The sequence below is a fragment of the Zootoca vivipara genome, chromosome 6, assembly GCF_965207765.1.
Source record: "Zootoca vivipara chromosome 6, rZooViv2.hap1.1, whole genome shotgun sequence".
In the NCBI taxonomy this organism is placed as follows: Eukaryota; Metazoa; Chordata; class Lepidosauria; order Squamata; family Lacertidae; genus Zootoca; species Zootoca vivipara.
Window position 1 is genome coordinate 15,329,506 of NC_142589.1, and position 26,244 is coordinate 15,355,749.

The window sequence follows — 26,244 nt, forward strand, 5'->3', positions numbered from 1 at the left end:
AAAGCTCAAAGAGCTCCTGTTTCTCGAGCGTCCATCCTGATCTGCTATGCACAAAGCTTGCATGCAGGTTATACAAGGCTGGCTCTTTATCGTTCTGATTTGCTTGGAGGGATGTTGTAGGACCATAGTCATTCACCCTGGTTTTTTTTTTTAGCATAAAGCTTGTATCGTGGTGATACAAGGCGTCCTCTTGGCTTAAACCTAGCATGTATTTTGTGATTTATTCCGTAACATATATTCACTGCTTGATTGTAAAAAAAAAAAAAAGCAACACCCTCAAAGAGGTTTGCAAAAATGGGGATGTGGTATCCCTTTGCACCATTAGACTTTAGTTAGTATTTAAAACACTTTGCGAGGGTGTCTAACTGGATGCATCCCATGGCATGGGAAAAGCAATATCTTTTAAGAAAATAGCCTTGAATATTTATAATGCTGAAATATTGGAAATCTAAATATCATATAAGCAATTTATGAACTTCTGTTACTTTTATTAGCTGTTCTTGTTTTCTTTAATTAGATATTATTTTTGTGATCGTGATTGTAAATTTTTTTTTTTAAAAAAAAACACTACAGTATTTTTATTGCTGTGTTTTAAATTGCTGCAACCCGCTCTGGGACTTTAGGGTGAAAGGTGGCTAATAAAACGGCAACAACAACAGCCAGTATAATTCATTCTGATTTGTTTGCGAGGATGTTATATGACAAGCAACATTCATCCTGATGTGTTTACAGGGAGGCCCTGTGTCTTCCCATCAGTTGATGTTTATTCCGCATCTTTAAGTGTGTTCCTCCACCACTGTCCTACCCAGGAAAAAACAAAAACAAAAAACCATTGCACTGGAGCACCTTAATTCTACTCTAATTTTGATTGAATACCTCCAGGAAAATAGTGAAAGTCCGCAGGTGACTGAGAAAGGTGTTTGTTTTAACCAATGGGAGTCCTTCTCAGAATAGACCCATTGAAATGAATATGACTAACGTACTGTAGGTCCATTAATTTCCATGGGTCAGCTCTGAGCAGAACTTAGTGTGCTTTACAGCAAAACAGCACTCTTTCCCAATGACCTCACAATCTAAAAATTTGATAGTGTGTGTCAGGGAGGCAACGGAGGGGAGGAAGGAAAGTGGTGCGAGGGTAACGGAAGCAGAATGCATGCCGTGTACAGTACTGGTGTTTTGTAATCCCTGCTGTTATTAAAACCACACAAACTGAGAAGTAGCGTGACATAGCGGATAGAGACTTTGAGCAGCTCCACCTGCTGAAAATGCCCTCTTCAGCATAGCCATTTAAAGATGCAGACGGCCTGTCCTCTCTCCTATCCGGCCACACAAACTCTGTGGGTCTGTGCCTCTGGCAAAGGACCGGTGCCACTTATTCTAGAAACAGAAGTATGCTCCACAGAAAGAACTGTGTCAGGCCCAGCAAGAACTCTCTGGCTCTGTGTTACTACAATAGTTCATAGCAGTGTAGCTCACTGATGAGGTATATATACAGAGAGAGAATTTGAGGCACCAGCCGATTGGCTGGCTTCTGCCTGTTTTGTGATTTCAGCATGAATCTGGAAGTGGAAATCTTTAAAGTTGCGCTGAAGGTGGCTGTTGGAGGCAATCTGCCTCTGGATACCCATTGGTGAGAATCACAAGTGGGGAGAATGTTGTAATAGTCAGCTCCTTCCTGCGGACTTCTCAATGGGGCATCTGGTTGCCGGCTGTTTGAGGATGCTGGACTGGATGGGCCTCTGGCCTGAACCAACAGCCAGGCTTTTCTTACCATAGGTTCATATGATTGCAGATGTGCAGAGCACACAGCTCCATCGAGCACAGTCACTTATGCACAAGGCTGTGCAGCTCTCTCAGTTTTGGCTTCTCTCTGTTTCTCATTTTCTTCCAATCTTAAACTCAGTTCTCCATATTTCTGCAGCAATTTGCATTTTCGTTTTGCTTAAATCCTAATGAAAATTCACCAGCAAAATTACGGAATGAAAATTTAAAATTTGCGGCATGTACAGTTTGAAAAGAGAATGTAATGAAGATGCTATATCATTGGTATTTGACACCTGTAAAGCTAGCGAAAATGTATAGAATGAAAAACGAGGCATGTTGGAAATGTAAGACACCAGATGGGGAATTTTCCCCACACATGGTGGTCGTGTGCTAAGATCAAAATATTTTGGGAATCGATTTATAACGAATTAAAAGAGATATTTAGATATACTTTCCCTAAAAAACCTGAAGCCTTTCTGTTGGGGCTGATGGGTAAAGAAATCCTAAAGCAGGACCAGAGGTTCTTTATGTATGCCACTGTGGCGGCAAGAACATTAGTAACCCCAAAGTCGCAAGTATTACCTTTGATAGCGGAGTGGCGGACGAAAATGCTAGATTATATGGAAATGGCCAAACTGACCTACAGAATCCGAGACCAGGACGATACGAGATTTCGAAAAGAGTGGAGTAAATTTGTAGAATATGTTAAAGACAACTATAAAGATATGAAGACACTAGCGGGATTGGTATAACCCTTACATCTTTGATATTCAGTATAATTAGCGAAATGTGCGAATGGAATGAACTAATCTACCAGTACCTGCTGGAGGGAGGAGGGAAGTCAAGGCTTGGCAAAGCCGCTTGTTGTACAGTTGTTGAATATGTATTGTATGAGAACCAAGAAAAACGATAATAATAAAAAATCTATTTGGATAAGAAAAAGAAAATTAACCAGCATTTTAGTGCAATTTTCTCCTAATAAACACTTTCTCATGTGTCATTTTAACAAATACCCTAGATATATTTGCAGGCAGTTTCCTCTGCTATGATTTTTATGCTACTTTCACAAAAAATACAGTTTTGAGCAAACGTCTCCCTAACTTACGTGCTTTTGTGCATATTGACCAGTTGGAGAATTGCATTGCAAAATCTGGAGAAGGGTGAATTTCAGTAGTTATTCATGTTTCAGCCTGCACGTTCGTTGGAGAGGTGTGGATTAGGCTGTGTTTCATTAAAATGCAAACAAAATCAACACCCCCACCCCCACTTAGACATCATGAACCCCCTGGACACGACGGAAACCCCCTATGAAATGGATCATGAAAGCAGAGGGCAAAAGAGGGCAAAGAAAAAAGAAACTGCTAATTTATATGGATGGATGCACATTTAGAATTGCATTAATTTAATGCTATACATCTTACCATAATGGGGGAGGCTGTGGCCATGTGACCCACTTGCCTGCTACCCAGGTGTTTGTTACCTGTTGATGGGCAACTCCAAGGTCTGTCCTGATCTCCCTTTCTTAGGGTTTTTAAAATAATTTTTTGACGTGGACCACGTGGCCCTCTCAATAGAGGATTGTACTCTGTAAAACTAGAGGCATGTCTAGTCTAGCTAGGGTAATATCCACGCCACCCATTTAAGGCCCTCAAGCATTCATATCACTTTAATAGTCATGGTCCCCCCCCCCAAGAATCATGGGGACTGTAGTTTGCTAAGACGGCTGGGCATGTCAGCTCTGTGGCAAGGAAACTACACTTCCCAAGATTCTTTGGGGGAAAACCGTGGCTGTTAAAGTGGTATAACTCATGGTGTGGTTGTGACCTAAGTCTGCATCCTGAGGTTACTGTGGTGAGAGGCTCAGAGAGTGACGTGGCCAAATCCCATGCATGCTTACTCAGAAGGAATTCCCAGTCATACCTACCAAGTTCCTGTGGGAGGAATAAGGGACCAGACCGGAAGTAGCACTGCCGCCATTTTGGAACTGGGCGGAGCATGCTCAGAAGCGACTTTTGATGCTGCTTTGCCCAGTTCCAAAATGGCCGCCGTGCCAGAAGTCGCACTGCAGCCATTTTGGAATTGGGCAGAGCTGCATCAAAAGTCACTTCTGAGCATGCTCCGCCCAGTTCCAAAATGGCCGCCGCGCCAGAATAAACCGGGGGAAAACAAAAAAAATCCATTTTTTCAGCTGAGAACAGCTAGAAAAACGGGGGTTTCCCGGGGAATACGGGAGACTTGGCAGCTATGTTCCCAGTGAGGGTCTTTCTCCTGGGGAAATGTGCTCAGAGGATTGCAGCCAAAGTGTGAGACCTGATAAACAGCAGCACCAATACAAATGCTTCTTCAACGCTGGAATGCTGTGTTTATTTTGGATGGTTCATGGTTAATGTTAAAAAAAAAAAAGGAGAGAGGACTATATGAGGTTATCTCCACATTTCTGTCTTGCTCGCAAGTGCTGTTAATGATTTACCAAACACAATTTGTTCCCACAATAGTTTTCTGTCTCCTCCTGCCCTCACCCCACCCTTCTTGTCTCAACAAACTGGCTTTGGGTGAGTCTGGCTTTTTGTAAAAAGGGAACTGGAATCAAATGAAGAAAAGGCTCTGCTGAGTCAGAATGCTGGTCCATCCAACCCCCTACTTTCCCAGCCATTACGGCGTAAACTTATGCATGTCTCTACTCAGGTGGAACTCAATACGACTGACTCCTGGGCAGGTAAAGTGTACGGCACCCCAACCTCAGACTCTTTCAAGTGGAACCTGTGACAAAAACGTTGCAGCTGTTCAGGCAGCATTGAATTATTTCATTTCTGAAAATGTTTATATGCTGCTAATTCATTCGTAAAGAAAATACCAAAGCAGTTCACAACAACTTTACATTTAAAAAAAACCATATAAAAAGTCAAAATCAGAAGTCAGATAACCATTGTGGAAAGCTGTATTTTTAATTGCCTGTATAAACCTTACAGAACAGAAAAGGGACCCTTGGGGTCCCTTGCAACTCTACGATTCTATGAGTCTATGAAGCTTTTAGGAGGCATTTAAAAGTTAGAACGGCTCTATTGGCAGAGCATGCAACAGAACTGGGCTGATTGCACCCATGGCATCTTCTGGGATATGTCTTTTTGTTCCTTTCTCCCCCCATTGCCTTCACTCCAGCAGTCACTTAGCTTTCCGTACCCGCTGAGCATGTTCAGTCCTCATTTGGATTTCCCCCCCAAAGATTTTTTGTTCTTCTGCATGCTTAAGAGTTCTCATTTTTCCTTCTGATCATAAGGATGGGGTGGGCAGGCCCGGCTCTAGGTGCACTCCCGGTGGTGCAGGGTGCCGGGCCGGCGGCGGGGGGGGGTGTTGCTGCGCGGCAAAGCCGTATGGAAGCCATGCTGCGCGCTTCGAGGGTGGGGGCGCCAGAGCGATCTCCGCGCCTCAGCCCAGGGCGCCCGACCTGCTCGAGACGGCCCTGGGGGTGGGGGAGAACTTCTATTCACTTTGCATTCAATGCCGAGTGGGTTGATTTTGTGCTTTCCCAAACAATATTCGAACCGAAATGCAGCCATCCTTCAGAATTCGCACGCACCCGAAATTTGCAATGTAGTTCTCCAACCAACCGGTGCTTACAAAAATGCATGCGTTAGGTAAATACGTGCATGGAAAGGAATACATTAGTGAAAATAACATGCAGAGATGCCTTCCAGTAGGAGAAGCGGCTGGCAAAAATGTGTTTAGGTGTAAAAACTGTACAGTGGTACCTCAGTTTAAGAACAGTCCTGTTTAGGAATGATTCGGTTTACAAACTCCGCAAAACCGGAAATAGTATCCCGGTTTGCAAACTTTACCTTGGTCTAAGAACGGAAACTGAATGGTGGAAGGGCACCGGTGGCAGGAGGCCTCATTAGGGAAAGCGCGCCTTGGTTTAAGAACGGTTTCAGTTTAAGAACGGACTTCCGGAACGGATTAAGTTCATAAACCAAGGTACCACTGTATATACAAATATGCTTGCTAGGAGACATCCACAGCAAAAACATAAGACGAGCCTGCTAAATGAGGCCAGCAGCACCCTGTTCTCACAGTGGCCAACCAGAGGAAACTCTCAATTTAAGATTGGAATAATGGGGAACTGACAGAGTGAAATTGGCAGGTTCTCTCATCACTAGTTGGTGATGTTGCATCCCTCTCAAGGGGAAAAAGATCCCAAAGGCTGTGATTTACTAGGGACCAGAAATCAGCAGTTTAACCATCAGTCATTATGTGGGTGAGGAGTTGGAAGGGACCCTGAGGATCATCTAGTCCAACCCCCCCATGCAATGCAGGAATATGCAGCTATCCCTTACGGGGATCAAACCTGCAACCTTGGCGTTATCAGCACCGCACTCTAACCAACTGAGCTATAGAAGCATGAAATGCTCGTAATAAACGTGTGACTTGAGCTTATCCTTGCCATCGCTTTCTCTTTTTCTACCACGTTTCACTGTGACCTGATCTGCAGGCATTCTGTTTAGCTGTTTAGTGGGGATGCTTCGCTGTGCATGGTTAAAAAGTGTCACCTGATGAGTTCTTCTAATCAATCTGCTGCAAACAGCTCAGGATCAGGCCAGCCCTGGGCGAGATCATTGTATGGGTCGTCCCCCCCCTGCTCAATATGAGAACAGTTCTTGCCATTTGCCTGGTCTGCAGGGGGTTAACAAAGCCCTGCCCGGAAGCCAGCCCTCCTCTCTCCCTTAGCATTTCCTTCTTGATAGCAGCCTGCTGGGGCTTGTGGGTGCAGTCGCTTCCCCCCACCCCCAGCACCTTGGCCAATGGGAAGCAAGTGCGTGTCAGCTCTGAGTCAGCAATTGTGTCGGTTTGAAACCCAACACCTGTCTCTGGCCTGTGCCAGGTATGTAGGCCAGGTGGGGCACTCTCTGCTCTTTTGAAAAACCCACACACCCCTGCCCTGCAACGCAGCCTTCCCTAACAAAAGAAATTACACGTGTTCCTTTCTGGAATCGCCGGCGAGCCGAAACCTTGATAGCGCGTGAGAGAGGCTTGATCAACTGCAGCGCCCAAAAAACGGCTGTCTGCATTTGGAAGGCGCCACCTTGTTGCAAGATCTTAATGAGGATGCCTTTTCCCCTTTCTTTCTTTCTTTCTTTCTTTCTTTCTTTCTTTCTTTCTTTTTCTTTTTTTGCTTGGAAAGGCGGAAGGCCTTTGCTTGCAGGTGAAGGCGGAAAAGAAAAAAGGTTGCTAATTTTATATATTATAATTTTAGCTGCACTCCTCCATTGTCTCCCAAGTCAGACGGATGCCAACCATCGTTTTATAATTTCAGTGTCAAACTAGGTCTAGGGAGCCCAAGGTTCAACTCCCAATGTGGCTACGAAGCTCTCAGCCTAACTGACCTCACAGGGTTGTTGTGATCTCCTTGGATGTAATAAATAACACACACACACAAACACACAGAGACATTCTCTGCTCCTGAGCCAGAGATTTCAGGCAAGCAGTCATCCCCAGTTCATCCACAGCAGTCCCGAACACATTTCTGACTGTTGGAGGTTCAGGAGGGTAGGACCTGAAGCCATGGATTCAAATAGCCAGAAAGGAGTTTCCATCTAAACGTTAGGAAGAACTTTGTGGCAGTGAGAGCTGTTCAGCAGTGGAACAGGCTACCTCAGAAGGTGGTGGTCTCTCCTTGGATGTTTTTAAACAGAAGTTCAATGGCCATCTGCCAGGGATTCTGTAACTGGGATTCCTGCATTGCACGGCTGGGCTAGATTTCCATTGGGATCCCTTCCAACCCTAGAATTCAATGATTCTGTGATTCACGAGCCCTACTCGAAAAGAGACAAGAAAACAACAACTGCTGGCTAGGAATGCCAATTTCAGTTGATCTGGTATTCCTCTTTTGTTCCAGTATTCAGTCTGTCACATGTCCACATCCGTTTGCTCTTTAAAAAGCTCCCATGAAGATCTGACAACATTTTAGTACAGATTTGTTCTAATATGCACATTTTGGTATGTGGTTTTGCCGGCCATGCACATTTCTTTGTGTAGTTTGCCCAAATATAATGTATTGTTGTAGTTTTGGGTAATATAGGCATTATTTATTTATTTAATCATTACCATTCCCCCCCAAAAAAATTTGGGATGGAGTACACTCGACTCCCCCTCCCCTTTTTTCCTCACAACAATCCTGTTGGTGTGTGTGTGTGTGTGTGTGTGTGTGTGTGTGTGTGTGTGTGTAGTGGTGGCTTGTGGTAGACTAAATAAAATACCAAATACAGTACAATGAAACACACAAAATATCAAGGGTTGTAGCCAATGCTGTTTTTACTCAGAGTAGACTCATTGAAACCAATAGACATTATTAATTAGGGTCCATCCACCAACTCTAAGTCAGTTTACGTTGGTTTTGCAGGGGCTTAAGCATGGGCGTAGGCAGGGGGCAGGAGGGGGCAGCTGCCCCCCCCCAGAAGCAAAAAAATATTGTATTTTACAGACCATAACCAGCACTTTTCCCCTCCAAAAACTGAAGTGGAAAGGGCTTTGCTTTAGCGAGAGCAGCTCTCCACTTGCTGGGGGTGGTGGTGGGCGGGAACACAGCTGTAACAAAAACACATCAAATAAATAAAGCAAAGTGGCTACCGGTACTTAAGCATGGTTACAGGTAGGTAGCCGTGTTGGTCTGGATCGAAGTAAAATAAAAAAATTCCTTCAGTAGGTACTTAAGCAGTTAAGACAATGGAGCAGAAAATCCCTTCAGGCAAGGTTTGATAGCTGACCAATTCACCCTATTGTTCTTCAGTGGTAGTTGTTAATGAGCATTCAGGGATCACATTAAGAGTTCTATTGGCGATTTAATGAGGGTGCATTGACTAAGGTGGCTCTGCAAGGCTAAAAGGAAATGAATAAGAAAAGGGGGGGGCTGTAGCTTTTGATAGACACAGTGATGTTTATAAAAAGCAGAGTTGTTCCAGTCTGCCCCTCCTCCTGCATCTGTATACTGTAAATCAGGGGTGGCCACCTCCCAAGAGACTCTGATCTACTCACAGAGTTAAAAACTGGGAGTGATCTACCCCCTTTTGGGGGGTTCAGGTCAAAGCTGTTGAGTTTTTTTAAGGAAGGGAAGCCCTGTTTTTTTTAGTTTAGGTCAAACTTGTTGAGCTTCTTTTAGGAAGAAGGGAGGCCCATTTTTGTTTAGGGCTTCAGGTCATAGTTCAGCTTTTTTTAGGGAGGAGGAAAATTTTGGGTGAGCTTTTTTTAGGGGTGCCAGTGATCTAGCAGTGATCTACCACAGACATCCAGTGATCTACTGGTAGATCACAGTCTACCTGTTGGACGTGCCTGCTGTAAATCAAGCAGAGAGAAAGCTGCTTGCAAGGCTCCTGTACAGGCGTACCAGTATCTTCCTCTTGCTGCAGAGTTCCAGCATCACAGCGTCACCCAGAGGCACCCACAAATGTGAGTTATCCCTCTCTCTATTTCTTCCTTCCTTCCCTCCCTCTTCCGTCCTTAATAAAATAGGGGGGGCAGATAAGCCCCACATAGAAAGCCCATCAACATGGGGGTGACTCTTTAAAATACAGTATTTACCAGTAAATGGGGGGGGGCGGCACCTAGGCCTCTAGGAGTTGGCTGCTATGCCTAGGACAATTCAAGAAAGCAGATTGATGCATATTCTATGGTAATAGATCAATAGAATCATGGAATTGTAGTCGGAAGGGACCACAAGGGTCATCTAGTCCAACCCCCTGCAATGCAGGATCTTTTTCCCAAGGTGGGGCTTGAACCCACGACATGGTTGAAATATTATGCTGATATGCAGCAACACCTCGGAGCTGTCGTGACTGCGGCCGTGCCTACCCTCGCCCTCGTCCGCCCTGCCACCCCCTCTCGCCTGCCCGACCCTCCCGTCCTCTTACTGCAGAGTTCCAGCATCACAGCATCACCCAGAGGCACCCACAAATATGAATTATCCCTCTCTCTATTTCTTCCTTCCTTCCCTCTTCCATCCTTAATAAAATACGGGGGGGGGGGCAGAAAAGCCCCACATAGAAAGCCCATCAACATGGGGGGGGTGACTCTTTAAAATACAGTACAGTCGTACCTCGGTTGCGAACACCTCGGGTTACGAACAACCCGGGTTACGAACTTCGCAAACCCGGAAGTATTTCCGCCGTGCGCGTGTGCGCAGAAGTGCCGCATGCCTTTGCGCATGCGCAAAGCGCAAAAATAGCGGAAATAGCGCTTTGCGCGTGCGTAAAGCGGCGGTTCGGGCCCTTTTCGGGTTACGAACTTTGCGGGTTACAAACTGCGACCCGGAACGGGGGAGAGATGCACCTAGGCCTCTAGGAGTTGGCTGCTATGCCTAGGAGTAGGACAATTCAAGAAAGCAGAATGATGCATATGCTATGGCTATATATCAATAGAATCATAGAATTGTAGTCGGAAGGGACCACAACGGTCATCTAGTCCAACCCCCTGCAATGCAGGAATTTTTTCCTAAGGTGGGGCTTGAACCCACAACATGGTTGAAATATTATGCTGATATGCAGCAACGCCTTGGAGCCGTCGTGTCTGCGGCCGTGCCTTGCCTCGCCCTCGCCCGCCCTGTCACCCCCTCTCGCCTGCCCGACCCTCCCGTCCTCTCCAGCCAAGCAGGGTAGCTGCCGATGCTGCCAGCCCCAGAAGCACAAGGTGGCCGCTGCCGCCGCCACGATATCATCAGGCCAGCTGGCCCTGTAGCCCCGCCCACGTTGCCACTTCGGGGCCCCGCCCCTGAACGACCATGGCTTGCCCCCCCCTAGTTTTGATCCTGGCTACGCCCCTGGGCTTAAGTTTTAGTTTTTTTATTTAATCAAAGGATTTATAATGTTGCCATCTCACATAAAACATCAACTTGGTGTACAACAACTTTTAATTGCCTGCTGAAAACATTTCCTGTTCCTCCAGGCCCAGACAGGCAGTTAAGAATACGTATTTCCGCAATAGTTTATCGATGTCTCATTTTAACTTCTTTTCTATATATTTATGGTATGGCTTTATGTACTGTTGTAAACCACTTTGACATATTCCCCCCCCCCCCATGAAATAGCAGTATATAAATATCTTTATAAATAAATAAGTACAATTACAGTGAAGCATAAATACCCCCCCCCCCCAAAAAGTATCATGGAAAACTGTAGTCAGTCTTCTTGGACATTCTGTTACAGCTTCAAAACTTGCCCTGCGTCAACAGAAAGGGAGACTCCGCCCTGAAGCTGTAGAGTTGGAAAGAACTCCTTTGCAGATTTGATGCCATCAGACTTGGGCTCAACAGGGACTGGGAGTGCCTTGTTGGCTACAGAAAGTCATTGTCCTACTAAGGTGTTGGATCTACAACATCCATCTTGTTTTGCCAATTTATCATCTTGGAGAGTCAAAGACACACCTTAGCCCGACTGGATCTTGTCTTCTTTTGTGTTCGATCTTGTTTCTGTGTGTGCTGTGAATAGTAATGTGACACACACGTCTCTCTTAATCTCGCTGAGCGTTCTTGCATCACTTTGTAATTGTCTTCGCTTTCTTCCAGGCTCTTCTTCTCTTTGAACCCGTGTGCATGCGTACGGATATTTCTATCGCTCGCTTGACTGAAGACCGTTATGTAATTATTAATTTATAATAACCATCCTCTTTATTAAAAAAATCTAAATACTTTCAGTGTTCAACAGTGCACTCCTGGTACAGTGGTACCCCAGGTTACAAATGCTTTAGGTTACAAACACTTTGGGTTACAGACTCTGCTAACCCGGAAGTAGTACCTTGGGTTGAGAACTTTGCCCCAGGATGAGAACGAAAATTGTGCGCCGGTAGTACGGCAGCAGCGGGGGGGCCCATTAGCGAAAGCGTGCCTCAGGTTAAGAACGGTTTTGGGTTAAGAACGGACCTCCGGAACAAATTATGTTTGTAACCCAAGGTACCACTGTATATGGTCGTACCTTGGAAGTTGAACACCTTGCGAGTCAAACATTTTGGCTCCTGAATGCCACAAACCCGGAAGTGAGTGTTCCGGTTTGCCAACATTGTTTGGAACCCGAATGTCCAACACAGGTTCTCTGGCTTCCGATTGGCTGCAGGAGCTTCCTGCAGCCAGTCGGAAGCCGCGCCTTGGTTTCCAAACGTTTTGTAAGTTGAACAGACTTCAGGAACAGATTATGTTAGAGTCCTGAGGAACAACTGTATAACTGCTCAGAAATAAGACCCATTGAGTCCTATGGAGCTTTCTCCCAGGGTTATAGCCTTGGAGCCTTACCTGGGAGTAAGCCTCTATGGGCTATACCCAGCTAATTCCAATTCATAGTTGACCTCACTTAGTTATGTCTGTGAATTGCAGTGTTTGTCCAATGGACATGACTAGTTCAGACCTGTTAATTTGAATACGACTCTTCGGAGTAGGCCTTAATTGGATACAGCTCAATGGGTCTACCCTGAGTTGGAATAACGTTCTGCAACCTGCTGAATTCAATAGGGTTAGCTTATGAGTAGACACGATTAGGATTGTGCTGCCATGCAGTAATGCTGTAGACATTTAGCTAGAGTAAGCCCCATGGAAATTGACTCCCTTCTGAATGGGCATATGATAGATAGTGCTGCAAATAATCTAACTGTTTGGCACCGCTTTAAAATGCAAAGTCTTTCTAGCATTTATTTGTGATATTTTTTTTTATCGTTGCAACCTGCTTAGAGCTTCCTTTGAAGCACGAGGTATATATCTTCTTGCCTCTGTATCAGTGATAAGCTGCAAAGCGGTTTACAAAATCAATATCCAAACATAAAAGCACACAATGAAAACGACAAAATTAAATACAGTAGCATCTCTCCCCCGCACCCCCTTCCCGCTGCTCCTCCAAAAAGAGCTTCCAGAATAGCTTACATAAAATCAATAAAAGCAAAGAACAAGCAAGACAGTCCCTGCCGGCAGGCTTCTTGCAATCTAAAAGATGCATGAGTCAAAAGGGGAAAGGGCTGGAGCAGGCCCATCACTGCAGGTGGCATGTGAAAGACTTGACAGAATCTGACTAAGGAGTAAGGACCACTGAGGCAATGTGACTATGACTGGAGTGAGAATAGGGAGGCAGAGATGTGTCGATTTCTGTTTCTCCCAGTTTCCCCCTTGTACATTTATTTATGCATGTCTTTATTTAGACCATCTGCATATTGCTTAACGTATAAAAATATCTCTTCAGTAGTGTACAGAAAACTAAAGCAGCGACAGCCTCAACGTTACAAATAGGCGCAAGGTTATAAAAATTCAATATATATATATATATATATATATATATATATATATATATATATATATATATATATAAAACAAATAGGCATGAGGTTATGAATGCAAATGTTACATCAATAGAAATTATGAATAAATATAGACCATTATTCATTCTTTCTTCTAACACACCTCCACTTCCAGCCTCCTGGCTCTCACCCAGGGCCCGAACAAATTCATAGCTCACTTCCAAAGTCTTGCAACTAATAGGGATCATAATAACATACAGTCATACCTCGGGTATGTGAACGTGATCCATGAATTTGTTTAATTCTCTTTTAAATCCACTTTTCCTCCTGCAGCATACCCTCCAACATTTCTCCAGTGAAAATAGGGACACCCTATTCAACAACAACAACAACAAGAACAACACCCCGCCCATCTGACTAGGTTGCCCCAGCCACTCTGGGTGGCATCCAACATATATAAAAACATAATAAAAGATCAAACATTTAAAAAACTTCCCTATACAGGGCTGCCTTCAGATGACTTCTAAAGGTTGTACCTCCTTGGTTTGGGGGTCACAGAACACCATATCCTTCAACATTTCTCTTATGAAAATAAGGGACGTCCTGAGGGAAAGTGGGACATTCCGGGATCAAACTAGAAGCCGGGAGAGCTTCTGTAAATCCGGAACTGTCCCTGGAAAATACGGACACTTGGAGGATCTGTTGCAGAAGAGACTTCCATCCTTTAACCACGCACCACACGAATAAGTGCTTTTTAAAAAATCTGCAAACTCCTGGTGCCATGCTGACATTTTCCCACTTTTAGGTCCAGTGCTCAATGTTTCTCCCTCAGTTTGTGATTAAAAAACATTTAATCCCAAAACACTGCCAGCATTTTTGTGTGCTTTTCTACCATTACACGCATTTATTTTTGCAACCATTTTTGCCTAGTGCAATGCATCCTTGTGTCTTACAGTAGTTTTAAGCACACTTGCCTTTAATATAGGCATTTTCTACACATATTTCCAGCTGGAGTGTATTTTGAGGCATAGCTGTGTTTCGGTTTGTGCATTTTTTCAGCGAGTGTGAAGTTCATAGGTTTGCATTAAGATGTGAATCAAACTGGGGGCTCAGCCCTTCGCTGTTAGGGCAGGATGGACTCTTATTTCCTCCTGACAGGAGGACAGAGAAGAAAACCTTTGCCCACATCAGCCTGGCACGGAAACTATCTAATGCTTGGCACCTGTCCAATGAAGATCTGTTAAAAAAGGCCCCCAACCCACACCTCTGATCTGACCTGCTGCTTAGATTAGACTGGAGGATTTACAACATGCTTCAAAGCATATGTTTTAAAAAAATTTCCTCTCTTTTTCTGGCACATCGTGTGGTTCATCAGCGGAACTCAGACTGGTTATCTTATCACTTGGGAGAATTCTACCCCCCCCCCCAATTAATGCATTTGCTTTCTTCCACCGCCAGGCATCCCTTTGAGGCTGCTCAAGTCTCCTGATCTCCGTTTGCTGCAGAGCAAATTAGATTTTGTGACACCCCGCTTAGAGAGTCCCCAGCTGTGGCCAGCAGAAGTCACAATTCTATACCCCTCCTGCTCTTGTGCTTTTAAGAGCACAGATATTCCACAGGGAAGGTTTCTCCCACTGCTGAGGTTGCCAATTGAACTTGCTTGTATGCCTTAAGCCAGCGGTTTTCAACCAGTGTGCCGTGGCACCCTGGGGTGCCTCGAACGATGGTCAGGGGTGTCGTGGGCAACACAGGCCTCTGTCCCTCTTTCCTTCCCTCCCTCCTCTGATGTCCTCTCGTGGCTCTGCCTCCCAAAGGCTTGCACGGCTGTTTGTTGCAGCACTGCAGCAGCCCTGGCTACAAACTCCCCAGGCAAATGGTGGTTCTGGGAGGCATCTCTCTGGGAGCAGCTCAGAAATGTAGCAGCAGGATCTATTCTCAGCAAGCAGATACAGTGGTACCTAGGGTTACAGATGCTTCAGGTTACAGACTCCGCTACCCTGGAAATCAGGGCCGGCTCTATGGCCAGGCTGGGTGGCGTCATGCTTCATGGCGCCTGCCCGCCAGGGGGGGCGCCACGCAGCCGCGCCTGCCCGCCCGCCGCGCAGCAGCGCCATCGGCGACCGCGCTGCGCCCGCCCGTCGCGCTGGAAAACGGGGCGGCGGAGGGATCCGTTGCACCAGGGCGCCAAAGGTGCTTAAGATGGCCCTGCTGGAAATAGTACCTCGGGTTAAGAACTTTACCTCAGGGTGAGAACAGTAATCATGCGGCGGAAATAGTACCTCAGGTTAAGAACGGACCTCCGGAACGAATTAAGTTCTTAACCAGAGGTACCACTGTACATGATGTGTGTTGCTAGCATCTCCTGACCTAGCTGCTATGAAACAGCCAGGAGAGTGGGCTGGTTGAGAACATTGGCATCTAGGAACCTATTTTAGCATCGTATCATTAAATTCTTGCAACATGCTCTGGGACCTCACGGTGAAGGGCAGTTAAGAAAAATTAATAAATGAAATCATCATCATGTGATTTCTCCCCATGGCTGAGCAACTCTATCCATCCATCCATCCATCCATCCATCCATTTATACAGATCTCTCTCTCTCTCTCTCTCTCTCTCTCTCTCTCTCTCTCTCTCTCTCTCTCTCTCTCTCTCTCTCTCTCTCTTTTATCTGTACTCTTTACAAGCCTCTCAGCAGCCCAGTCATTACACAGCTTTGGTCGTTCTCTCTCCTCTCTCCGTGGACACACCTATAAAAAACAAACAGAGCAATCTGTTTGCGGGATCTAAAATTTCTACCATCCCTCGTACCCTGGAGGATGAATTCCAGAGAGTTCCTGGAAAGGGAGAGGCTTGTGATTCTTTTCGGGAGCTAGGAGTTTACACAAGTCAGGCTTAGCTAATACCAGATGGTGCCAGAGCCGACTCCTGTGCAGTCAAGGGCCAGGCGGGGCCGAAAAGCAGAGTTGGGAAGCCAGGAGAAGGCCAGAAATCTGTTGAATGCCAGATGTCAAGCTCCTGTGGAGGCTGGTCCATTAGGGCAAATGGGGCAGTGCCCCAGCAACCTCATTCTGCCCTCAGCTTGTCCCCACCTGCCTTTCTTACAACTAGCCTAGGAGGTGGCGCTGGGTGACAGCTTCCTTCTGTCATTATCTGTGGCGCCACCTACTGTTGGTCTCCCTGTCTTCCGCCCTACCAGTCCCAATGGGCATCAGCCGCCACTCTCTAGCTCAGGCATCCCCAAACTTCGGCCCTCCAGATGTTTTGGACTACAATTCCCATCATTCCTGACTACTGGTCCAGTTAGCTAGGGATAAGATAAGATAAGATATCTTTATTGTCATTGTCCCCTTGTGGGAACAACGAAATTACTCGGTTGCTACATCCACTCCGATAAAGCATTCCGCATAATCCAAAATTATAAAAACCTAATTAAAAAACAGTAAATATAATACAAAATAACAAGTAAAATAAGATGACTTCAAAGTCCAGGCTTTCCATTTAAGGCCAAAATTGCTCTAGAGAAGAAACTGTTCCTGAGACGGCTCGTTCTTGCCTGCATTGTTCTATATCTCCGTCCCGATGGCAGGAGCTGAAAGAAATGGTGACCAGGGTGCGTTGGATCTCTTGATATATCTAGTGCTTTTCTATGGCACCTGGTGGTGTAAATTTGTTCTAAGGTGGTGAGTGAGCAACCAATAATGCTCTCTGCTGTTTTAATAATTCTACACAGCCCTGCTCTGTCCTGGGAATTACAGCTTCCGTACCACACACATAAACCGTACGTGAGCACGCTCTGTATGGCACAGTGATAGAAGGCAAGCAGCAGCTTTTGTGGAAGATGGTTTTTCCTTAAAATTCTCAAAAGATACATGGGATCATGGGAGTTGTAGGCCAAAACATCTGGAGGGCCGCAGTTTGGGGGTGCCTGCTCTAGCTCCACAAGCCTGATCCTGGAAGCTTTTATGGGTGGAGTCTTGGTGTATCAGCTGACACACTCTGTCCTATCAGCAAAAGGCAAGGGCTCCCTTCTTGTCTCCACCCTAACGAATTGGTTAAAGGGCAATTGGATAATGGGAGTTTACCTGTCAGGGAAGATGATGGGCCATTCAGTCAGGAGTGAGGAACTTTAGGCCTGGAAGATGAATGTGGCCCTCCAAGTCTCTCAGATTGGCCCTTTGGACTTTCCCCAGGCCACCCCCCCCCTCTGCCAGGCCACACCCCTCACCACTCCTGCTTGGCAGCCTCCTTGATGGTGGAATTGCACAAGGGAGAGCAGGGGAGCAGAGACTGCTTCCCCTTTCCTCCTTCAAAAGCATCTGGGGAAGCCACAAGCAAAATACCAGCATACACAAGGAGCCAGTTATTGCAATGACCTGAAGACTCCCCTGCCTTTCTAACGACACCTCCTGATCTCCTTTCAGCATCTCACTCAAGCCAGCAAAGTGCTCCATCCAGTTTGACATCTCAGTTGGAGACCAATTTTGCATTTGTTTGGAATGCGCACAGCACCACAGATGCTGTCTTCCTTCAGATGCCTTTTATAGAAATCTAAGCAGTTGGGGAATTGGGAAGGGGGACTGTGGAGAGGATGAGGAAATCCAGTAATTCTCGCAGGCTTGTTTATTCATTTCATTTTTGCCTGTCCTGAATCTTCCAAAATTCAGCTTCACCACATTCCTCCTGATTTCTAGTATTATGGGAGTGGGAGAGAAGATATTATCCTCAGTTAAGGCAGTTGAACAGGCAGCCTCAGCAATAAGCAGGATCAGTGGCCATGGTGGCAAGGCCAGGAGTTGACTGGGACCCCTGCAGGGAGGGTGGGCCTTGGCATGTGCCCAGCCACGCCTACCTCTACATGATAGCAGAAGACTGTTTTTCAGCCATGCCCCCCACCCGACAACCCCAGGATTCTCTAGAATGCAAGACTGGATCCTTCCACTGTATCTGCTGAAGTGCAGAGCACTGGAGCCACCACAGAGTTGGCCCTGTTCAAGATCCCCTACCAATCTAAAAGTTCCTGGCACAGCAATGCTGGCTCAGAAGGTGAGAAGTCCACCGGAACGAAAAGGACAGCTTGGAAATATACAGATTTTTTGGGGTGGTGGTGGTGGAGGAAACATATGTCATAATTTGCAATGGAAATCAGAGAAGGAAGAAGAGAGTGCAGTGATTCAAACCAACTGTATTCAAAGTATTGGTTTTGGTTATGAAATCCAGGAGCAGAATGGAACCTGATGTTTCTGTGGGGCTTTTTTTTAACCCCTTCCTGGATCATGCCCATCCAATCCAGTAATTTATAGGGAACAGTGCATGAAGGCAAAAGGGTCTCCCCTGTCATTCGCTCCCACCCTTTGTGACATAGAGGTATACTGGCCCTGAAAGTGAAGTTTCCATGTAGCTAAAAGTCATTCATGGGGGGCCTCTATGAATTTGTCTGTGTTCTCCACCCCATCCTAGGTTTCAGAGTTATAATATTTCAACAACAGCTTCACAACAGCTGATACTAAAGCCGGTGGATCTGAAAGCTCATGCTGTAAAATGTAAAGATTTGTGGGCAGAAGAATTTGGATGCAGAGGAGATTGAACTGCTGGAGGAGGTCACACATTACCCATTGCCTCCTGAGACACTTTGGTCATCATCTTAGGATTTCCCCCTGTTGTTTTTCAGTCCCTGCCCCAGTGAAGGGCATTATTTTAACCTGACAATATACCCCCCAGATACATTGGGGAAGTGAACTCTGTGAAAGGCCACAGCTCAGTGGTGGAACTGTGAAGAAGAGCCATAGCTCAGTGACAGAACATCTGCTTTGAATGCAGAAGGTCAAAGGTTCAATCCCTGACATCCCTAAGTAGGACTGGGAATGTCCCCTACCTGGAACCCTGGACCGTCGCTGCCTTTCAGAGAGGACAATACCGACCCAGATGGACCAATAATCTGCCTCGGCATAAGGCTCTCTTCCAATGGTGCATGTTCAGTCCCTGGCACCTCTAGTTATACGGGTCTGGCATCAGGCAATGGGGAAAGACCCTTCTCTCCCTAAACCCTGGGAAGCTGCTGCCAGTCTGAGTGGGCAGTAGTGGGCTTGATGGATCACTAGTCTGCTTTGGTATAAAGCAGCTTGTGAAGAGTTTTTTACTGGTGGGTTTGGGCATGTTCTCCCCCTACTGCGCAAACTCAGAAGAATCTGCTTCTCTTTCCTGCCCTGTCATGCAGCCCGAAGCCTGACTTTGCACAGAGTTGTGTGATTCATTCCCTTGTCCCCCCTCCCTCCCTCCGTTCCCCCTTTCACCTAAAGCAGCCCTAGGGCAGCAGGCTGCATTAGGCAGGGAGAGGCTACGAAACCCTTTCCACTCGGGTCATTTTGCAGCTCAAAATTGCCCCTCCCAAGCTGCTCCCCTTCCGACTAGTGAAGGGGCGACAGTGACTGTGGGCCGCTAGCGGGTAAAAAAAAGCCGCTTGGGAAGTGTGGTTTTGGAGTGGCGGAAATAGAATATGGGTCACAGGCAAAAAGAAACAAGTGTCCTCTTCTGCAACTTTCTCTAGTTAGGATGCTTATGCCCAGGCTTAAAACAACAACAACAACCTAACCCACGACACCACAGGGGGAGAGAACTGTGGAACTCCATGCAGTAGGAGTCTCCAAACAAGACTGGCTTCTTTTTTCTTTTCTCATTCTCTGTACGGTTGCATTCATTCCCCACTCTTTGCATCCAGACCTTTTACTGCAAGAGCAGCCTTTGACCCTTGTCCTCGGTACAAGACAGTGCTCTGCTGCTCGGCATGCAAATAGATCTGAGAGGAGGGTGGGGATTGGAGAATTAGCTGCTGATGTCACAAGAGGGAAATGTCTCAAGGGAAAGCAGTGCTAGTCCCCTGTGCTTTTCCTTGGGGGAAGGGGGCACTGGTTGCAAGTTCTCTAAGCATCTTCTTTTAGATGCCCTTCCCTCCTTCAGTTTTCAGGTGTTAGCTTCCTCTGCCTGCCATGACAAAGGGATCCCAGAGCAGAAAGTTGGGCAGACAAATGGGCATGCAAACATATAGGGCATTAGAATGGGTGAATGGTTTGTTTCTGGTTTCTCTGGATTTATCATTTTTTCAACCTTAAATTCACATTTGTGATTTTCTTTTTTTGGGGGGGGGGTAATCATGAAACTTCACCACCATTTTAGGGCAAATTTGTTTTCATAACACTGACAATAACCAACAACAATGCAACTGACAGCAACTGATTGGTTCTGTCGCACGTAGGAAGTCATCGTACAGACAGTATTGTACATTTCAGTAAACATTCTGAAAACAAAGATAACCTTCTCCTGTATCCATCTGTGTTTATGAAACCTCTCATTCATTAGGTCTTGAGATCCTCGCCCCCCAACTGATGTGCAAATATGAAAATCTGAACTTCATATATTAGAAGGTTAGAAAGACCAGAAACTGAGAGGAAGTGGAATTGAGAGATTTGCCTAGCCTTACTTTCATGTCCGTTGAATTTTGGTGTGCTTGTGGGAGCAAAACGCTTAATAAGATAGTGGAGCCCCCCCCCCCAATATTTTGACATTCATATCACAGGAGAAAAAGGGTTAAAGAGTCCTTTGCTTGGAACCAGTTGAAAAAGGGACTCTGCCAGAGCCTCACTCGACATCTACATGGCAGGGGGGGGGGGGGAGATGACTTAAAAGAGCCCTTTGTCCATCTCAGCCTGGAAGAAAGCAACCAAGATTCATAATGGGGCAAGGGGCTCTGCCAAGGCCTCCCTTGCTGTTCAGACTTCAGGAGAGAAAAGAGCCCTTTGCCAATGTTGCTCAGCTTAGAAGTGGATGAAGTGCATGATAATGCTCATGCTCTTGTGATCAGAAGCTCTTCTGGAGTCCAGATGAAAAGGCTTTTGTGGGGCTGGATATGGCCTCCATATTTCCTCTCTTAACTCTAATGGGAAGAGGGGAAATTACCAATCTGTGCGTCCTAGCATGGCCGATTAAGGAGTTAACAAGCCGTAGAAAGCCACCGCCTTCTATTTGCCTTGGATTGGTACCCATTTATGTGAATCATCTTGTTCAAACAGTAGGCTGATACTGGAAGAAAAGAGGCCACTCTGTACCAGGCAACAATATCTGTTGGAAAGAAAGCAGGCCCTCCTTTGGAAATGTTCAGATCTTTGGAATCGTCAGACAGAACTGCAATTGATCCCAGACAATGTGCCAAAAAAGTTGGGCAGAAGTTTGGCAGTTTCAGAAAGAGATGAAACTCCCAAACCATCCCACTTAAACTGCTTTGTTCAATTAACGGCAGCACCGAAACAACTTCATGCCAACGCAGCAATGCAGTGAGCAAACGCTGGAGATATTTCCTTTTTCTTCCTTGCCTGGAAATCTGAGCTTTCTCTTTCCTCGTTTAGAGGCTTTGGGAAGCAAAGCAGAAACTTGATGTGCTGGGTTACCTGAGCGAGCCCTCCCCTCCCCCCCCACAAAAAAATCAAGGATTCCAAAAGCAACCAGCTTACAGGTTTTTCCTGTTCAACCCAGGCTTGAACAGGAACCTAAGTAAGCTCTGGAACCGGATCCACTACCAGCTTAGAGGCTGGACTTGGAAAAAGATCCCTGGAGTGTGTTAACCCTTTGCTTGGCAGTCTATGCCTCTCTCTCTCTCTCTCTCTCTCTCTCTCTCTCTCTCTCTCTCTCTCTTGCTGCTTACATATCCAACGGGTAAAAAGAGACAGGGTTGAGAGGTGACATTCATTGAGGGAGTAACTCACACAAGGGTAAAAATAATGCAATAACAGGACCTGTTGTTCAGGAGAATATCCATCTGCACATGTGTTGGGACAAAAAGTGGGTGAGTTGTCATCCATTAGCAGGTGTTGTTCAGTTTTCTTAAGTGGGTGCACCACCTGAGATATTAAAAGGTGTGATGCTGCTGCCTCTCATAGGAGCATGGTCCATCTAGCTCAATATTGTCCACACTGACTGGCAGCAACTCTCCACGATTTCAGATCAAGAGACATTTCCACCTCTACCTGGATATGCCAGCGATGGAATCTAGGACCTCCTGCATGCAAAGCAGATTTCTGCTGAGCTGCTCTGAAACACCACAAGGTCAGAGCTGGGCCAAATGTCATCACATTTCAGCCCAATTTGAAGAATTGTTTGAATGAAACTGGGGGACAGGGAGTGAACCCCTGAAGACATTTTGGAGCTGGATAAGCCTTTGGCCTGATCCAGCAGGCTCTTCTAATGTGCCTTACCTTGACTCCACTTTTGCATGGTAGAGAATTCACCTGCCCATGTATTTCATTTCTTCTTCCTTTTCTCATCCTCCTCCCTTTCCTCTTTTAAAAATAACCCACCTTAAGTTCAGCTGCCCCCATTTCTTCCCTCATCTTCTGAAAGCCTGGCTGTGAGTGTTTTGTTTTGTCTTATCTCTCCACCCACAGTCTGGCTAGATGTGCAAAACCTCTTCCAGAAACTCACCAACACACACACACACACACACACACACACACACACACACACACAAACCTACATAACTTTAAAGCTTGCAACATGGCTTAACGGAACAATGCAATCGCATTATTTTGTGTGATTCCTTTTGGGTTGCCTCCTGCTCAGATGCCTTTGGGGCTCACAGTTGCCATGGCAAACTCTTTGCCTTGTCCTTGGCTCCCACATTCTGCCAGGAAGGGGGAGCGGTAGAGACCCACTTCCCCCTCCCCATGTCCTCCCTTTGTGGGGATGCGATCCAGGTTACTCACATGAAAGGCAGTGCAGTGTAGTGGTTAAAGGTCAGGGTTCAGATCCCTTCTTGACTGTGAAGCTCTCTCTGGGCAACCTTGGGCTAGTCCATCACTTTCAGCCTAACCTAACTCACAGGGTTGTTGTGTGGATCAGGCAAAGATGAGGAGAACTATGTATGCCACCTGTATGGGACAGCTGCATTGCTGGGGTAGGTCTAGATGACCCTCAGGGTCCCTTCCAACTCTGTGGTTCTATGATCTATGATCTACGTCTTCTGCAAAACCTCGATTTCCTTGAAGGAAAGAAGGCGGGAGACAAATGCAGTAAGTCAATAATAAGGAAGCCACCTTACTGTGATATGATTGGTCCATCTATTTATCCATTTTCACTTAACAACATTTATACACCACTTGATTGTAGTAAAACGTCCAGTTCAGTTGGTGGAAGTAAACACCCTCCAGCCCCACCCCACCCCTGGGACAAGATAGTAAGTGATACAGCTTAGGATGCCATGGGCTAAAGTGCAATGGTTGGCAGGTATCATGATTCTGCTTTTGATCCTGCCCTAATTTTAAAAAATGGAGAGAAAAAGAAAACGCTACGGGAAAACAGGCTCAGTGTCAGGCTTCGGGGGATCCTATCCCTTCCACGGTGGTAGCAAAGAAGCAGAGAAAAACAAAGAGTTCTTACCAATTAGTTTATTTAACAATCACAGCGAGAGTCAAAGGAATGGGGTCTCTCTCTCTAGAATGATGTTGCTCCAAGTAAAGCCCCCCCCCCTCCAATGTCATCCCTATTCTGTGTCACCCTTGCATCGGCTAATCTGCCCCCCACCCGATTTTTAAATGCTTTATTAATCTGAGCTTCCTGCCTCTGAGCTCTCTGTTCTACTACCCACAATGCACGCCTGGTCCTGGGAGGGGGGGGGATCAGGAACGCTTTCCAAGGACACTGAGTCTGTCAGCTGTCTCTCCCCTGGTGCTGCTGCTTCTTCTTCCTGCTGTTCCTCTTCCAATATTTCCCAGCTTTTCCCTTCTGCAGCCTCTGAACTATGCCCTTCTGCAAACCACTGTTCTAAATCTATACTGTCCTCCTGATCTCAGGAAGGTTCAGGAGAAGGGGAGGGCAGTCCCCACCATTCCTCCTCAGTCCAGCCCCTGACACTCAAGGGGGACCTGAATTCAAATCCTTCCTCCATTGTGGGAGGCAGTATACCTCTGAATTCCACTGGCTGGGAATCACGAGGGCTGTTTGGGCTCACTCAGGTTCCTCTCTGGGGATTCCCATGGTGGCATCTGCTTGGCCACTTTGAAGACAGGATTCTGGGATGCAATGGTCCATTGACTTGATCCAGCAGGGCTCTCCTTATGTTATCCACCATGAAGCTTGCTGGGCAGCCTAGAGGCAGTTACTCTCTCTTTCTCAACTCGAACTCCCCTCATAGAGTTGTGATGACAAAATGTCATTATGGAGGGGGAAGGATCTCGTATGCCGCTGCCAGGGATTGAACCTGGGACCTTCTGCATGCAAACCAGCTGCTCCAACCACTGTGCTACAGCCCTTCCCCTTAGGACGTGGGAGCCCAGGAAGCTGCCTTAAACTGAGACTCATTTATCCATCTTGCTCAGTATTGCCTACACTGACTGGCAGCAGCCTCCCCAGGGTTTCCAGGCAAGAAGCTTTCCCAGATGCCAAGGCTTGAACCTGGGGCTTTCTGCATGCTGAGCAGCTGTTCTTTCACTGAGCCATGGCCCTTCCCCTCGGACCCAGGACTATAGGAAGCTGCCTTTGAGACAGACTACCAGAAGAAGATGCAGCGAAGATAATGAGAAACAAAAAACGATCAAATGTGCTCTCACCACATACTTGAGTGTTTCAGCTGCCTGCCACTGTGGAATTTCAGAAACAGCAGTGATGACCGAGTGTTGGGGGGGGGGGGCTGGATTTTATTTTTCTAAGCAAGAATGAGCAACTTCTGAGTGAAACGGGATCTTAAAGAAAAAAGGTTAACTAGGTCTGCCAAGCAGTGTGATGGAGATAATTGGGGGAAGTTAATCATGCACCAAGAACGAGTGGAGTGGGTGGGAATATTCTCTCATTCCCTGGTAAGAGTTAACCATTGCCTCAGCCACTTCTGTTTCAAAGACAGTGGGATTATGAAAACAGGCAGTCTTCCAAGCTCAGGAGCCAAATGCCTGCTTCCCCCAGTGAAAGGAAATAGGAGCTGGGGGGGTGGGGAGGGAGCTACAGGCTTCAACAGCATATGTTACCTCGTGAGGAAATCGACCTGGAAAGTCACATCACAGCATGCTTGTGTATTATAGCATGTTTGTGTGTGTGCACACGACTCCCTTGTTACAACAGCTCCACTGCTCGCCGGTCAGTTTCCGGGCACAATTCAAAGTGCTGGCTGCGGCTTAGGTCCAGGCTCTCTACGGGACCATATTCTCCCACATGAACCTGCCTGGGCTCTGAGATCTTTGAAGAAGGCCCTTCTCTCAGTCCCAACACCCTCCCAGGTACACTTGGGAGGACATGGGAGAGGGCCTTCTCGGTGGTGGCTCTCAGACTCTAGAACTCCCTTCCTAGAGAAACTAGACTGGCTCCCTCCTTGTAGTTCTTTCCCTGGCAGCTGAAGACTGTTGAATTCTGGCAGGCCTTTTGGAACTGACTGGTGGTGGGGTTCCCCCCCTTTTGTTTAAGGAAATATTGGTGTGCTGTTTTTATTACCTGTATTTTAATATATTTTTGGGGGTATTGTTTAATTCTGTACATTTTAAGGCAGGGACATCTTAAGCGGGTCGGGCGCCCTGGCGCCGTGGTGCGCGGATCACTCCGGCACCCCCGCCCCATTTCTTCCTGCAGCTGGTGGGCGGGTGCAGCGCGCAGCGTGATTTCCGCACGGCTTCGCCATGCAGCGCCCCCCTGCCGACCCAGCGCCCTGGCGCCCCACGCCACCCAGCCTACCCCTAGAGCCGGCCCTGTTTTAAGGATTACCTTTGAGATCTTTATTTTATCTGGCTTGTGTAAACTGCCTTGAGTCCCAGTGTGGGGAAAAGGCAGGGTATAAATAAAATAATAATAATAATAATAATAATAATAATAATACATCTGCTTACACACACACACACACAGCAGATAAGACTTAAATTTACACTCCTAGATAATCAGCATTAGTCTTAAAAACAGTATCAGGTCCCCACAAAGCAAACAGCATGTCTCAGAGGTCTCTTCATCCACAGAGAGAGTTTCTTGACAACCAGCTCCAGGCCTTTGCCAATTCCATTCTAGCTCCAAAGTCATTTATTTCTAACCATCCATGCAACGCACACCTCAAGCATACACTGGAAGAACACCAAAGCCTGCCTTCCCCCCTCTTTTCCCCACCCCCAAATTGAGGAGGTGATGCATCATAGCCACACCTAGCCAGTCATCAACAGTGGCCAAAACATCTTCCAGCTGTTTACTGGAAGCCTAGATAAAGAGTCATCT

The 26,244-nt window shown here is 46.5% G+C and overlaps 1 protein-coding gene across 4 annotated transcripts in view; it reads left to right on the forward strand.

Annotated features, from left to right (window-relative positions):
• Positions 1–26,244, forward strand: part of TTLL10 (tubulin tyrosine ligase like 10) — a 197,236-nt gene that overhangs the window by 54,385 nt on the left and 116,607 nt on the right. The window lies entirely within an intron of this gene.